This window comes from Salmo salar, chromosome ssa09, assembly GCF_905237065.1.
Source record: "Salmo salar chromosome ssa09, Ssal_v3.1, whole genome shotgun sequence".
In the NCBI taxonomy this organism is placed as follows: Eukaryota; Metazoa; Chordata; class Actinopteri; order Salmoniformes; family Salmonidae; genus Salmo; species Salmo salar.
The window spans coordinates 75,682,124-75,698,998 of record NC_059450.1 but is presented as its reverse complement, the minus strand read 5'-3'; the positions used below and the strand labels follow the sequence as shown (position 1 = coordinate 75,698,998).

Genomic DNA, 16,875 nt, shown 5'->3' with positions numbered 1-16,875 from the left:
GGAGGATCCAGTATCTGTGATGGGGAGGATCCTGTCTGTGTGATAGGGAGGATCCAGTCTGTGTGACGGAGGGATCCTGTCTGTGTGATAGGGAGGATCCAGTATTTGTGATGGGGAGGATCCTGTCTGTGTGATAGGGAGGATCCAGTCTGTGTGATGGGGAGGATCCTGTCTGTGTGACGGAGGGATCCTGTCTGTGTGATAGGGAGGATCCAGTATGTGTGATGGGGAGGATCCTGTCTGTGTGATGGAGGGATCCTGTCTGTGTGATAGGGAGGATCCAGTATGTGTGATGGGGAGGATCCTGTCTGTGTGATGGAGGGATCCTGTCTGTGTGATAGGGAGGATCCAGTCTGTGTGATAGGGAGGATCCAGTATGTGTGATGGGGAGGATCCTGTCTGTGTGATGGAGGGATCCTGTCTGTGTGATAGGGAGGATCCAGTCTGTGTGATAGGGAGGATCCAGTATGTGTGATGTGGAGGATCCAGTATGTGTGATAGGGAGGATCCTGTCTGTGTGATAGGGAGGATCCAGTCTGTGTGATAGGGAGGATCCAGTATGTGTGATAGGGAGGATCCTGTCTGTGTGATAGGGAGGATCCAGTATGTGTGATAGGGAGGATCCAGTCTGTGTGATAGGGAGGATCCAGTATGTGTGATGGGGAGGATCCTGTCTGTGTGATAGGGAGGATCCAGTATGTGTGATAGGGAGGATCCAGTCTGTGTGATAGGGAGGATCCAGTCTGTGTGATAGGGAGGATCCAGTATGTGTGATGGGGAGGATCCTGTCTGTGTGATGGAGGGATCCTGTCTGTGTGATAGGGAGGATCCAGTCTGTGTGATAGGGAGGATCCAGTATGTGTGATGGGGAGGATCCTGTTTGTGTGATGGAGGGATCCAGTCTGTGTGATAGGGAGGATCCAGTATGTGTGATGGGGAGGATCCTGTCTGTGTGATGGAGGGATCCTGTCTGTTTGATAGGGAGGATCCTGTCTGTGTGATAGGGATAATCCAGTCTGTGTGATAGGGAGGATCCAGTCTGTGTGATGGGGAGGATCCTGTCTGTGTGATGGAGGGATCCTGTCTGTGTGATGGAGGGATCCTGTCTGTGTGATAGGGAGGATCCAGTATGTGTGATGGGGAGGATCCTGTCTGTGTGATGGAGGGATCTTTTTTTTATTTATTTTTTTATTTCACCTTTATTTATCCAGGTAGGCCAGTTAAGAACAAGTTCTCATTTACAACTGCGACCTGGCCAAGATAAAGCATATCATTTCGACACATACAACAACACAGAGTTACACATGGAATAAACAAAACATACAGTCAATAATACAGTAGAACAAAAGAAAATAAAAGTCTATATACAGTGAGTGAAAATGAGGTAAGTTAAGGCAACAAATGGTGGCGAAGTAATTACAATATAGCAATTAAACACTGGAATGGTAGATGTGCAGAAGATGAATGTGCAAGTAGAGATACTGGGGTGCTAAAGAGCAAGATAAATAAATAAATACAGTATGGGGATGAGGTAGATAGATGGGCTGTTTACAGATGGGCTAAGTACAGGTGCAGTGATCTGTGAGCTGCTCTAACAGCTGGTGCTTAAAGCTAGTGAGCGAGATATGAGTCTCCAGCTTCAGAGATTTTTGCAGTTCGTTCCATTCATTGGCAGCAGAGAACTGGAAGGAAAGACGACCAAAGGAGGAATTGGCTTTGGGGGTGACCAGTGAGATATACCTGCTATATCATGTCTGAGTGATAGGGAGGATCCAGTCTGAGTGATAGGGAGGATCCAGTCTGTGTGATGGAGGGATCATGTCTGAGTGATAGTGAGGATCCAGTCTGTATGATGGAGGGATCATGTCTGAGTGATAGAGAGGATCCAGTCTGTGTGATGGGGAGGATCCAGTCTGTGTGATGGGGAGGATCCTGTCTGTGTGATGGGGAGGATCCTGTCTGTGTGACGGAGGGATCCTGTCTGTGTGATTGGGAGGATCCAGTATGTGTGATGGGGAGGATCCTGTCTGTGTGATAGGGAGGATCCAGTCTGTGTGATGGGGAGGATCCTGTCTGTGTGACGGAGGGATCCTGTCTGTGTGATAGGGAGGATCCAGTATGTGTGATGGGGAGGACCCTGTCTGTGTGACGGAGGGATCCTGTCTGTGTGATAGGGAGGATCCAGTATGTGTGATGGGGAGGATGTGTGTGTGTGTGTGTGTGTGTGTGTGTGTGTGTGTGTGTGTGTGTGTGTGTGTGTGTGTGTGTGTGTGTGTGTGTGTGTGTGTGTGTGTGTGTGTGTGTGTGTGTGTGTGTGTGTTACTCTGACTGATGATCGCCTGTCACAGTACATACACAGTGTGTATTTACATTCAGTGGTCAAAACATTAAGAAAATCAACGTAATATTGAGTTGCACATACACAATACACATACACAATCCATGTTTCAATTGACACAAGGCTTAAAAATCCTTCTTTAACCTGTCACCTCCCCTTCATCTACACTGATTGAAGTAGATTTAACAAGTGACATCAATAAGGGATCATAGATTTCACCTGGATTCACCTGGTCAGTTTATGTAATGGAAAGAGCAGGTGTTCCTAATGTTTTGTACACTCAGTGTATAATACGATCCAATCCCTGCAATAATGCACATTAGCCTGATTGGTTTAGATAACTCTCTCTACAACAATCAAGTTGAATATGAGTGTGTAACAGACAGACCTCGAGGCTGAAGAGATAGGACTACTCACACGCAGCACAACAATCCCATTATCTCCCCTGGTGAACACTACATTTATCATCAATGTTGTCATTGTCTGTTATAAGACACAGAATATACAGAGAAATCTAGAGTTCTGTAACTAAACCGTCTTAGCATATCATACGGTAAAGCCATATCGTCTTTAACCAACTCACCAAACACACACGTGCACATGTACTGTGCACACACAAACACACACGCCTTGCTGATATCAAGCTTTTCCAACTCTCATCCTGCTTGATTTAGAGTTAGGCCTCCACGAGGAAGAGATTTCAGAAGGACTGTCTTTTTCTTCTATGAAATAAAAGGCTGGAGAACATTTTTGTCCAGTCAGGGAAGGAGAAAGTGCAGAGTGAACACACTAGAGATGGGAGAATAATCATACCACTGTCCACAGCCAGATGGATCCATCTCTCACAGGTCAGCATCAAACTCTCCACGACGAGTGTGTGTGTATCCTGTCAGTGGGGGCAGGATGGCCACTGCTAAACAGGCAGGTGAATAGGGATGAGAGGTAAGTGTGTGTGTGATTGCACGTGTGTAGTCGAAAGGCAGTACATTTTAGTCTGGACACTTAGCCACACCCCTCTTCACACCTAGAGACAACTGCCATCACGCTTTTTGACCTGCAGGTCACAGATCCTCAGACATACACACACACACACATGGCTGGGGGCCCTGTCCTGTCCTGACAGAGCGGTGTTAAGGAGGGGCCACCTGGGAGCTGGGAGCCAGAGATGACTTATTATGACAGCCAGTCACACATCTGTCAGCCTGATCACTGTGTCCCCACCAGAGACAGAGAGGAGAAGAGGAGGGGGAGAGATAGGGGGAGAGGAAGGAGAGGTGAAGAGAGGAAGAGAGAGGTGGAGGGAGAGGGGGAAGGGAGCGAGGGGAGGGAGAGAGACAGGGGGAGTGGAAGGAGAGAGAGGGGGAGGGGGAGCGAGAGCGAGAGGGGGGTAGACACAGAGAGAGAGAGAGAGAGAGAGAGAGAGAGAGAGAGAGAGAGAGGGAGAAAGAGAGAGAGAGACATACTGTCACGTCCTGACCAGTATAGGGGTTATTTGTAGGTTGGTCAGGACGTGGCAGAGGGTATTGTTTTATGTGGTTCAGGGATTATGAGTATTGTAGAGGGGTGTTTTATTTATCTATTACGGGGTTTTGGTGTATGTTCTGGGTTTTTGTATTCTAGGTTGGTTTTCTAGTTTGTTTATTTCTGTGTGGTCTGTGTGGCTCCCGATCAGGAACAGCTGTACGTCGTTGTTCCTGATTGGGAGTCATATATAAGTTGCGTGTTTTCACCTGGGGATTTGTGGGTAGTTGATTTTGCACTGCTTGTTATTATAGCCTGTAAAACTGTTCCTGTCGTTTCTTTGTTTATTGTTTTTCCGTGTTCACATTTTAATAAATAATAATGATGAGCACGCAACCCGCTGCGCCTTGGTCCTCTCTCTCCTACGACAGCCGTTACAGAACTACCCACCAAACACGGACCAAGCAGTGGAGGCAGGAGCGACAACAGGTGGACTATAGGAAGCAGCGCGCTCGGGAGGAGATGGCATCCTGGTCGCTGGAGGTGTTGGAGTCAAGGATTGACTGGACATGGGAACAATTATTGGACCACTGTGACAACCTGCCTGGGAGGCAGGTAGAGCACGAGAGGCACCCCCAATAATTGTTTTGGGGGGGGGCACACGGGTAGTTTGGCTGGGCCAAGGGTGAGCCCTAAGCCAGCTACCCGTGCTTATATGGAGGAGTGTATGGAGTGGAGGGCGCCGAGTTATGAAGAAGTGCGCACGATCTCGCCCATACGTACGCACAGTCCAGTGCGAGTTTTCCAGCCCCTCGCAGATGCCGTGCTAGAGTGGGCATCCAGCCTGGTAGGAGGATGCCTGCGCAGCGCGTCTGGTCACCGGTGCGCCTCCTAGAACCAGGCTACCCTACGCCCGCTCTATGCACGGTAACCATCAGGCCCCTGCACAGCCCAGTTCGCCCTGTACTAGCACCCCGCTCGTACAGGGCTGCTAGTTCCATCCAGCCAGGATGGGTTGTGCAGGAGGTGGAATCAAGGCCACCTGTGCGCCTCCATGGCTCAGTTTTTTCATTTCCCGCCTCTCGTGCTGACCTGGAAGTGCGAACCTCTAGTCTGGCACGTCCAGTACCAGCACCACGCATCAAGCTTCCAGTGAGTCAGCTTAGTCCTACTCAGCCTGTTCCCGCTCCTCGCACTAGCCCTGAGGTGTGTGTCCCCAGGCTGGTACCTCCACTACTATCAGGCTTCCAGTGCGTCAGACCAGGCCCGAGTATCCGGCAACAGTGCCTCGTCCAGAGTATCCGGCAACAGTGCCTCGTCCAGAGTGTCCGGCAACAGTGCCTCGTCCAGAGTGTCCGGCAACAGTGCCTCGTCCAGAGTGTCCGGCAACAGTGCCTCGTCCAGAGTGTCCGGCAACAGTGCCTCGTCCAGAGTGTCCGGCAACAGTGCCTCATCCAGAGTGTCCGGCAACAGTGCCTCGTCCAGAGTGTCCGGCAACAGTGCCTCGTCCAGAGTGTCCGGAACCAGGTGAGACGGCCCACTGTCCGGAACCAGGTGAGACGGCCCACTGTCCGGAACCGAGTGAGTCTGCCCGCGATCCGGAATCGAGTGAGCCTGCCCGCGATCCGGAACCGAGTGAGCCAGCCCGCGACCCGGAACCGAGTGAGTCTGCCCGCGACCCGGAACCGAGTGAGTCTGCCCGCGACCCGGAACCGAGTGAGTCTGCCCGCAGGGATATCCTTGTCTCATTGCGCACTAGTGACTCCTGTGGCGGGCCGGGTGCAGTGCATGCCGACCAGGTTGCTAGGTGTACGGTGTTTCCTCCGACACATTGGTGTGGCTGGCTTCCGGGTTGGATGTGTATTGTGTCAAGAAGCAGTGCGGCTTGGTTGGGTTGTGTTTCAGAGGATGCATGGCTCTCGACCTTTGCCTCTCCCGAGTCCGTATGGGAGTTACAGCGAAGAGACAAGACAGTAACTACTACCAATTGGATACCATGAAATTGGGGAGAAAAAGGAGTAAAAAAAAATATATATATATATATATATATATAATTCTACAACCACCTAAAAGGAAGCGATTCCCAAAAATTCCATAACAAAGCCATCACTTACAGCAAAATTCACCTGGAGAAGAGCCCCATAAGCAAGCTGGTCCTGGGGCTCTGTTCAAAAACACACACAGCCCCAGGACAGCTACACAATTAGACCCTAACAAAAAGATAATTACTTGACACATTGGAAGGAATTGACAAAAAAATCTAAGCAAACTAGAATGCTATTTGGCCCTAAACAGAGAGTACACAGTGGCAGATTACCTGACCACTGTGACCGATCCAAAATTAAAGAAATCTTTGACTATATACAGACTCAGTGAGCATAGCCTTGCTATTGAGAAAGGCCACCGAAGGCAGACCTGGCTTTCAAGAGACTGCCCTCAAAATGAGGTGGAAACTGAGCTGCACTTCCTAACCTCCTGCCAAATGTATGACCATATTAGAGACACATATTTCTCTCAGATTACACAGACACACAAAGAATTTGAAAACTTTTAATAAACTCTCATATCTATTGGGTGAAATACCACAGTGTTGCAATCACAGCAGCAAGATTTGTGACCTGTTGCCACAAGAAAAGGGGCAACCAGCAAAAAACAAACAACATTGTAAATACAACCTATATATATGTTTATTTATTTTCCCTTTTGTACTTGAACTATTTCAAATCAAATCAAATTTTATTGGTAACATACACATGGTTAGCAGATGCTAATGCGAGTGTAGTGAAATGCTTGTTCTTCTAGTTCCGACAGTGCAGTTAGATCTAAGAAGTAATCTAACAGTTCCCCAACAACTACCTAATACAAACAAATCTAAAGGGGAGATTGAAAATATTTACATATGAGCGATGGCCGAGCTGAATAGGCAAGGTGCAATAGATAGTATATATATATATATGATATGAGTAATGTAAGATGTGTAAACATTATTAAAGTGACATTATTTAAAGTGGCATTGTTTAAAGTGACTAGTGATCCATTTATTAAAGTGGCCAGTGATTGGGTCTCAATGTAGGCAGCAGCCTCTCTGAGTTAGTGATTACTGTTTAGCAGTCTGATGGCCTTGAGATAGAATCTGTTTTTCAGTCTCTCCGTCCCAGCTTTGATGCACCTGTACTGACCTCGCCTTCTGGATGGTAGCGGTGTGAACACGCAGTGGCTCGGGTGGTTGTTGTCCTTGATGATCTTTTTGACCTTCCTGTGACATCGGCTGCTATCGGTGTCATGGAGGGCAGGTAGTTTGCCCCCGGTGATGTGTTGTGCAGACCACACCACCCTCTGGAAAGCCTTGCGGTTGAGGGCGGTGCAGTTGCCATGCCAGGCTGTGATAAAGCCCGACAGGATGCTCTCGATTGTGCATCTGTAAAAGTTTGTCAGGGTTTTGGGTGACAAGCCAAATTTCTTCAGCCTCCTGAGGTTGAAGAGGCGCTGCTCCGCCTTCTTCACCACACTGTCTGTGTGGGTGGACCAGTTCAGTTTGTCTGTGATGTGTACGCCGAGGAACTTAAAACTTTCCACCTTCTCCACTGCTGTCCCTTCGATGTGGATAGTGGGGTGCTCGCTCTGCTGTTTCCTGAAGTCCACGATCATCTCCTTTGTTTTGGTGACGTTGAGTGAGAGGTTATTTTCCTGACACCACACTCTGAGTGCCCTCACCTCCTCCCTGTAGGCTGTCTCGTCATTGTTGGTAATCAAGCCCACTACTGTTGTGTCGTCTGCAAAAATGATGATTGAGTTGGAGTCGTGCATGGCTACACAGTCATAGGTGAACAGGGAGTACAGGAGGGGACTGAGCACGCACCCTTGTGGGGCCACAGTGTTGAGGGTAAGCGAAGTTGAGATGTTGTTTCCTACCTTCACCACCTGGGGGCGACCTGCCAGAAAGTCCAGGACCCAATTGCACAGGACGGGGTTGAGACACAGGGCCTCCAGTTTGATGATGAGTTTGGAGGGTACTATGGTGTTGAATGCTGAGCTGTAGTCAATGAACAGCATTCTAACATAGGTATTCCTCTTGTCCAGATGGGATAGGGCAGTGTACAGTGTGATGGCGATTGCATCGTCTGTGGACATGTTGGGGCGGTATGCAAACTGAAGTGGGTCTAGGGTGGCCGGTAAGGTGGAGGTGATTTGATCCTTGACTAGTCTCTCAAAGCACTTCATGATGACAGCGGTAGTCATTTAGTTCAGTTATCTTTGCCTTCTTGGGTACAGGAACTATTTGCACGTTACAACACTGTATAGAGACATAATATGACATTTGAAATGTCTTTATTATTATGGAACTTTTGTGGGTGTAATGTTTACTGTACATTTTTTATTATTAATTTCACTTTTGTTTATTATCTATTTCACTTGCTTGGCAATGTAAACATATGTTTCCCATGCCAATAAAGCCCCTTAAATTGAAATTGAATTGAATTGATAACGAGAGAGCGAGTGCGAGAGAGAAAGAGAGAGAAAGCGAGAGAGAGAGAGAGAGAGAAAGAAAGAGAAAGATAGAGCGAGAATGATAGCGAGTGAGAGAGAGAGAGAGAGAGAGAGAGAAAGAGAGAGAGAGAAAGATATAGCGAGAGAGAGCGAGAGAGAGATAGCAAGAGGGAGATCAGTCTCCATTCCGTGAGGTCCATTACACCACCGAGCTATGGATGCTATGTGTCCTTCCATTCCACAGACTGACAGGTGACAGAGTACCACAAGGTTCTTCATTTTATCGCTCTATAGTAGGGCCATCTCCTCTGCTCTCCTGTCTTTATCGCTCTATAGTAGGGCCATCTCGTCTGCTCTCCTGTCTTTATCGCTCTATAGTAGGGCCGTCTCATCTGCTCTCCTGTCTTTATCGCTCTATAGTAGGGCCGTCTCGTCTGCTCTCCTGTCTTCATCGCTATATAGTAGAGCCATCTCCTCTGCTCTCCTGTCTTTATCGCTCTGTAGTAGAGCCGTCTCCTCTGCTCTCCTGTCCTTATCGCTCTATAGTAGGGCCGTCTCCACTCTCCTGTCTTTATCGCTCTATAGTAGAGCCATCTCCTCTGCTCTCCTGTCTTTATCGCTCTACAGCAGAGCCATCTCTACTCTCCTGTCTTTATCGCTCTATAGTAGAGCCATCTCCTCTGCTCTCCTGTATTTATCGCTCTATAGTAGAGCTAACTCTACTCTCCTGTCTTTATCGCTCTATAGTAGAGCCGTCTCCTCTGCTCTCCTGTCTTTATCGCTCTATAGTAGAGCCGTCTCCTCTGCTCTCCTGTCTTTATCGCTCTATAGTAGGGCCGTCTCGTCTGCTCTCCTGTCTTTATCGCTCTATAGTAGAGCCGTCTCCTCTGCTCTCCTGTCTTTATCGCTCTATAGTAGAGCCATCTCCTCTGCTCTCCTGTCTTTATCGCTCTATAGTAGAGCTAACTCTACTCTCCTGTCTTTATCGCTCTATAGTAGGGCCATCTCCTCTGCTCTCCTGTATTTATCGCTCTATAGTAGAGCCGTCTCCTCTGCTCTCCTGTCTTTATCGCTCTATAGTAGAGCCGTCTCCTCTGCTCTCCTGTCTTTATCGCTCTATAGTAGGGCCGTCTCCTCTGCTCTCCTGTCTTTATCGCTCTATAGTAGAGCCGTCTCTTCTGCTCTCCTGTCTTTATCGCTCTATAGTAGGGCCGTCTCGTCTGCTCTCCTGTCTTTATCGCTCTATAGTAGGGCCGTCTCGTCTGCTCTCCTGTCTTCATCGCTATATAGTAGAGCCATCTCCTCTGCTGTCCTGTCTTTATCGCTCTGTAGTAGAGCCGTCTCCTCTGCTCTCCTGTCTTTATCGCTCTATAGTAGGGCCGTCTCTACTCTCCTGTCTTTATAGCTCTATAGTAGAGCCATCTCCTCTGCTCTCCTGTCTTTATCGCTCTATAGCAGAGCCATCTCTACTCTCCTGTCTTTATCGCTCCATAGTAGAGCCATCTCTGCTCTCCTGTCTTTATCGCTCTATAGTAGAGCCATCTCTACTCTCCTGTCTTTATCGCTCTATAGTAGAGCCATCTCTACTCTCCTGTCTTTATCGCTCTATAGTAGAGCCATCTCTACTCTCCTGTCTTTATAGCTCTTTAGTAGAGCCATCTCTACTCTCCTGTCTTTATTGCTCTATAGTAGAGCCATCTCCTCTGCTCTCCTGTCTTTATCGCTCTATAGTAGAGCCATCTCTACGCTCCTGTCTTTATCGCTCTATAGTAGAGCCATCTCTACTCTCCCGTCTTTATCGCTCTATAGTAGAGCCATCTCTGCTCTCCTGTCTTTATCGCTCTATAGTAGAGCCATCTCTACTCTCCTGTCTTTATCGCTCTATAGTAGAGCCATCTCTACTCTCCTGTCGTTATCGCTCTATAGTAGACCCGTCTCCTCTGCTCTCCTGTCTTTATCGCTCTATAGTAGAGCCATCTCTACTCTCCTGTCTTTATCGCTCTATAATAGAGCCATCTCTGCTCTCCTGTCTTTATCGCTCTATAGTAGGGCCGTCTCTTCTGCTCTCCTGTCTTTATCGCTCTATAGTAGAGCCATCTCGTCTGCTCTCCTGTCTTTATCGCTCTATAGTAGGGCCGTCTCGTCTGCTCTCCTGTCTTTATCGCTCTATAGTAGAGCCATCTCTACTCTCCTGTCTTTATCACTCTATAGTAGACCCATCTCCTCTGCTCTCCTGTCTTTATCGTTCTATAGTAGAGCCATCTCCTCTGCTCTCCTGTCTTTATCGCTCTATAGTAGAGCAATCTCTACTCTCCTGTCTTTATCGCTCTATAGTAGAGCCATCTCTACTCTCCTGTCTTTATAGCTTTATAGTAGAGCCATCTGCTCTCCTGTCTTTATCGCTCTATAGTAGAGCCAACTCTACTCTCCTGTCTTTATTGCTCTATAGTAGAGCAATCTCCTCTACTCTCCTGTCTTTTTCGCTCTATAGTAGAGCCATCTCCTCTGCTCTCCTGTCTTTATCTCTCTATAGTAGAGCCATCTCTACTCTCCTGTCTTTATTGCTCTCTAGTAGAGCTAACTCTACTCTCCTGTCTTTATCGCTCTATAGTAGAGCCGTCTCCTCTGCTCTCCTGTATTTATCGCTCTATAGTAGAGCCGTCTCCTCTGCTCTCCTGTCTTTATCGCTCTATAGTAGAGCCATCTCCTCTGCTCTCCTGTATTTATCGCTCTATAGTAGAGACGTCTCCTCTGCTCTCCTGTCTTTATCGCTCTATAGTAGAGCCGTCTCCTCTGCTCTCCTGTCTTTATCGCTCTATAGTAGAGCCATCTCCTCTGCTCTCCTGTCTTTATCACTCTATAGTAGAGCCATCTCTACTCTCCTGTCTTTATCGCTCTATAGTAGAGCCATCGCTGCTCTCCTGTCTTTATCGCTCTATAGTAGAGCCATCTCTACTCTCCTGTCTTTATCGCTCTATAGTAGAGCCATCTCTACTCTCCTCTCTTTTTCGCTCTATAGTAGAGCCATCTCCTCTGCTCTCCTGTCTTTATCGCTCTATAGTAGAGCCATCTCCTCTGCTCTCCTGTCTTTATCACTCTATAGTAGAGCCATCTCTACTCTCCTGTCTTTATCGCTCTATAGTAGAGCCATCTCTACTCTCCTCTCTTTTTCGCTCTATAGTAGAGCCATCTCCTCTGCTCTCCTGTCTTTATCGCTCTATAGTTGAGCCATCTCTACTCTCCTGTCTTTATCGCTCTATAGTAGAGCCATCTTTACTCTCCTGTCTTTATCGCTCTATAGTAGAGCCATCTCCTCTGCTCTCCTGTCTTTATCGCTCTATAGTAGAGCCATCTCCTCTACTCTGCTGTCTTTATCGCTCTATAGTTGAGCTATCTCTTCTCTCCTGTCTTTATCGCTCTATAGTAGAGCCATCTTTACTCTCCTGTCTTTATCGCTCTATAGTAGAGCCATCTCCGCTGCTCTCCTGTCTTTATCGCTCTATAGTAGAGCCATCTCTACTCTCCTGTCTTTATCGCTCTATAGTAGAGCCATCTCTACTCTCCTGTCTTTATCGCTCTATAGTAGAGCCATCTCCTCTGCTCTCCTGTCTTTATCGCTCTATAGTAGAGCCATCTCTACTCTCCTGTCTTTATCGCTCTATAGTAGAGCCATCTCCTCTGCTCTCCTGTCTTTATCCCTCTATAGTAGAGCCATCTCTACTCTCCTGTCTTTATCGCTCTATAGTAGAGCTAACTCTACTCTCCTGTCTTTATCGCTCTATAGTAGAGCTAACTCTACTCTCCTGTCTTTATCGCTCTATAGTAGAGCCATCTCCTCTGCTCTCCTGTCTTTATCGCTCTATAGTAGAGCCATCTCCTCTACTCTGCTGTCTTTATCGCTCTATTGTAGAGCCATCTCTTCTCTCCTGTCTTTATCGCTCTATAGTAGAGCCATCTCCTCTACTCTCCTGTCTTTATCTCTCTATAGTGTGCAAATAGACGGCTATACTCACATCCTTCTCCTGTCTATATTGCTACTGTTCACAGTTTATACTCTGATAAAGATACACAATGAGAGATCAGAGATGGTTGGGTTTGATCAGGATGCTGTTATAACACACGCACGCACCACACACACACACACACACACACACACACACACACACACACACACACACACACACACACACACACACACACAGTGAGAATAATTGTATAATTAGTCAACATGCCTGAAACGTCCACACTCAGCAACAGCTGACTTTCACAACAATTCACGGTAAACACAAACATCAGATGTACACACACATGTCAACAACACACTCACAGTAGAATTGTTACATATCCAATCAACAAGTCTGAAAGTCGACGTACAGCCAGTGTGTCAACATCAGCATCTCAAACAACAGAATACAAAGGACACTTCACTCTTCTCTTCTGGTTTCCCCTCCTCTCCTCATTTCCTCAAGTGTTCTTTTAGAAGCTTCATGGGGGAGAGATGTGAAGAACGAGAGGGCGCAAGATGGAGAGAGAGAAAAAGAGAGATGAAGAGAGAAAGACAGAGAGGATCCCATCCAGAGGTGTAATACAATATGCATTCAAATGCTCTCTCTGCTCTCTCCAGCCCTCCCATACAGATCCAAGCCACACACAGACTGCATTGCCATAGGGACGGAGAATAGGCTTTACCATTGATGATTTATGATATCCCATAAGTCACCATACACTCATGAGCTAGTTTAACCCAGCTACCCAGTGGACACATTAAAGTACATTAAAGTACATTCATGGAGATTGAATTTTAATCGAGATTAATGTTTGTTTTCCTAAACAATTATGCTGACTCTGCTGAAGAATACTCATTAGAATTGAATTATAAGAGGTGGAATAAAGAAAAGTGTTTTGACATTTATTATTGGCATTCTTATGCCGCTAACATAATTGTCACTCACAAGTAGAAAGACCTTTTGTTTTAAGCTTTAAGTTCTAGAGGCAGCCAAAGCCGAATTAATAAGGCGCTATCTGTGTGGCTAATTGGCAGTGTTTCATAACTGAGACTTTCAAAGCAATTATCAATTAAAAACAATTAAATACAACATTCATCATTGTCAATCATACCACTCTGAGCAGGGAGCAGTACCAGCATCAAACTGATAGAATTGTTATCAAACCCCATAATGGACCATCTCTCTCCTCCTCTCCTCGTGTGTGTGTGTGTGTGTGTGTGTGTGTGTGTGTGTGTGTGTGTGTGTGTGTGTGTGTGTGTGTGTGTGTTCCCACCCTCTTCCCTAGAAGAGAGAGAGCAGAGCTGGGGATTCCGTTGGGAACGGTGATGGTTCCAGGCAGTGGTGTAAAGTACTTAAGTAAAAATACTTTAAAGTACTAAAGTAAAAATTATTTTAAGTAGTAGTAGAAAGATGGTCCTTAGTCACGCACTTATCAAGAGAACATCCCTGGTCATCCCTACTGACTCTGATCTTGCAGACTCACTAAACACAAATGCCCCTGGCTATTTCCGTAAATAAATAAAAAGAAGAAAATGTTGCTGCCTGGTTTGCTTAATATAAGGAATTTGAAATGATTTATACTTTTACTTTTGATACTTAAGTACATTTAAAACCAAATACTTTTACTCAAGTTGTAACGTGTGTCGTAAGGATCAGACCAAAACACAGCGGGAACGTGTATACTCATCTTCTTTTTTTAACGTGAAGAAGAAAAAACAAATCACGTATACAAAAACAAAGGAACGACACTAACAGTCCTGTCAGGTGCTCAGACACTAAACAGGAGACAACTACCCACAAAATCCATAGAAAAAAACACCCCTCTTAAATAAGACCTTCAATTAGAAGCAACGAGGAGCAGCTGCTTCCAATTGAAGGTCAACCCCATTAACTAAACATAGACATAGAACGACTAGAACTAACATAGAAATAAACTAACAAGAACATAGCCCAAAAACCCCGGAACACTCTAAACAAACACCCCTCTTACATAATAACATAACCCAACAAACCCCGAACCACATAAAACAAACACCCCCTGCCACGTCCTGACCAAACTACAATAACAAATAACCTTTTACTGGTCAGAACGTGACACAAGTAGTATTTTACTGGCTGACTTTCACTTTTACTTGAGTCATTTTCTATGAAGGTATGTCTTGGAAATTCTTACAAAGGGACACTTTACTCAAGTATGACAATTGGGTACTTTTTCCACCACTGGTTCCAGGTTCCATTGAAGAGCAGCATGGTTAATCAATGATCCGTCTTCCGTTCCGTTCCAATAGTATGTAACAGTATACTCAAGCAGGGAGCAGAGCACAGCTAATATCTCCTCCCCTGTCCCTCTGTCCTCATGAACCACACCACTGTAATCTCATCACTGTCAACAGGCCAGATGTTCACCGAACACTAGAATAATCTACAGTACAGACACTACTGAACAAATCAAATCACATTTTATTTGTTACATGCCCCGACTAACAACGGGTGTAGACTTTACCGTGAAATGCTTGTTTATGAGCCCTTCCCAATGATACAGTTAAAAAAAGATATCTAAAATACTAACACAAGAGAAATAAAATACACAAGAATGAAGCTAAATACAGGGAGTACCAGTACCAGATCAATGTGCAGAGGTACGCAGTATTTGAGGTAGATATGTACATGAAGGCAGGGTAAAGTGACTAGTCATCAGGATAGATAATAACAGGGTATTTGAGGTAGATATGTACATGAAGGCAGGGTAAAGTGACTAGTCATCAGGATAGATAATAACAAGGTATTTGAGGTAGATATGTACATGAAGGCAGGGTAAAGTGACTAGGCATCAGGATAGATAATAATAAGGTATTTGAGGAATATACTATATGTACATGAAGGCAGGGTAAAGTGACTAGGCATTTTTTAAATTGATTTAACCATTATTTAACTAGGCAAGTCAATTAAGAACAAATTCTTATTTTACAATGACTGCCTACCCCGGCCAAACCCTCCCCTAACCCGGACGACGCTGGGCCAATTGTGTGCCGCCCTACGCATCAGGATAGATAATAAGAGTCAATTAAAGAACAGAGTAGCAGCAACATGTGATGAGTGTAAAAGTGTGTGTGTATGTGTGTGTAAGTGTGTGTTGTGCCGGTATTCATGTGGGTTTTAAGTGTGTGGGTTTTATGTAAGTGTCAGAGTAGGGTGTGTGAGTTTGTATATAGTGTATATAGTCATGTGAGTGTGTATGTAGTGTATATAGTCTTGTGAGTGTGCATTGAATCATTGCAAGATAGGGTGTAACCCTTTAATTAACGATTTAGCGGTCATGGCTATTCAGCAGTATTATGGCTTGAATACTCTCCTGTAGAAGACAGCACAACTGAACACTACAATATTATCCTGTAGAAGACAGCACAAATGAAGACTACAATACTCTCCTGTAGAAGACAGCACAACTGAACACTACAATATTATCCTGTAGAAGACAGCACAACTGAACACTACAATATTATCCTGTAGAAGACAGCACAAATGAAGACTACAATACTCTCCTGTAGAAGACAGCACAACTGAACACTACAATATTATCCTGTAGAAGACAGCACAACTGAACACTACAATATTATCCTGTAGAAGATAGCACAAATGAAGACTACAATACTCTCCTGTAGAAGACAGCGCAACTGAACACTACAATATTATCCTGTAGAAGACAGCACAACTGAACACTACAATACTCTCCTGTAGAAGACAGCACAACTGAACACTACAATACTCTCCTGTAGAAGACAGCACAACTGAACACTACAATACTCTCCTGTAGAAGACAGCACAACTGAACACTACAATATTATCCCGTAGAAGACACCACAACTGAACACTACAATATTATCCTGTAGAAGACAGCACAACTGAACACTACAATACTCTCCTGAAGAAGACAGCACAACTGAACACTACAATACTCTCCTGTAGAAGACAGCACAACTGAACACTACAATATTATCCTGTAGAAGACAGCACAACTGAACACTACAATATTATCCTGTAGAAGACAGCACAACTGAACACTACAATATTATACTGTAGAAGACAGCACAACTGAACACTACAATACTCTCCTGTAGAAGACAGCACAACTGAACACTACAATATTCTCCTGTAGAAGACAGCACAACTGAACACTACAATATTATCCTGTAGAAGACAGCACAACTGAACACTACAATACTCTCCTGCAGAAGACAGCACAACTGAACACTACAATATTCTCCTGTAGAAGACAGCACAACTGAACACTACAATATTATCCTGTAGAAGACAGCACAACTGAACACTACAATACTCTCCTGTAGAAGACAGCACAACTGAACACTACAATATTCTCCCGTAGAAGACAGCACAACTGAACACTACAATATTATCCTGTAGAAGACAGCACAACTGAACACTACAATATTATCCTGTAGAAGACAGCACAACTGAACACTACAATATTCTCCTGTAGAAGACAGCACAACTGAACACTACAATACTCTCCTGTAGAAGACAGCACAAATGAAGACTGGATTCACACATAGCAACAAAGTT

General features: G+C 45.5%; 1 protein-coding gene across 3 annotated transcripts in view; it reads right to left on the bottom strand.

Moving 5' to 3' along the window:
- LOC106611949 (A disintegrin and metalloproteinase with thrombospondin motifs 2) overlaps positions 1 to 16,875 on the bottom strand; it is a 196,313-nt gene that overhangs the window by 60,108 nt on the left and 119,330 nt on the right. The window lies entirely within an intron of this gene.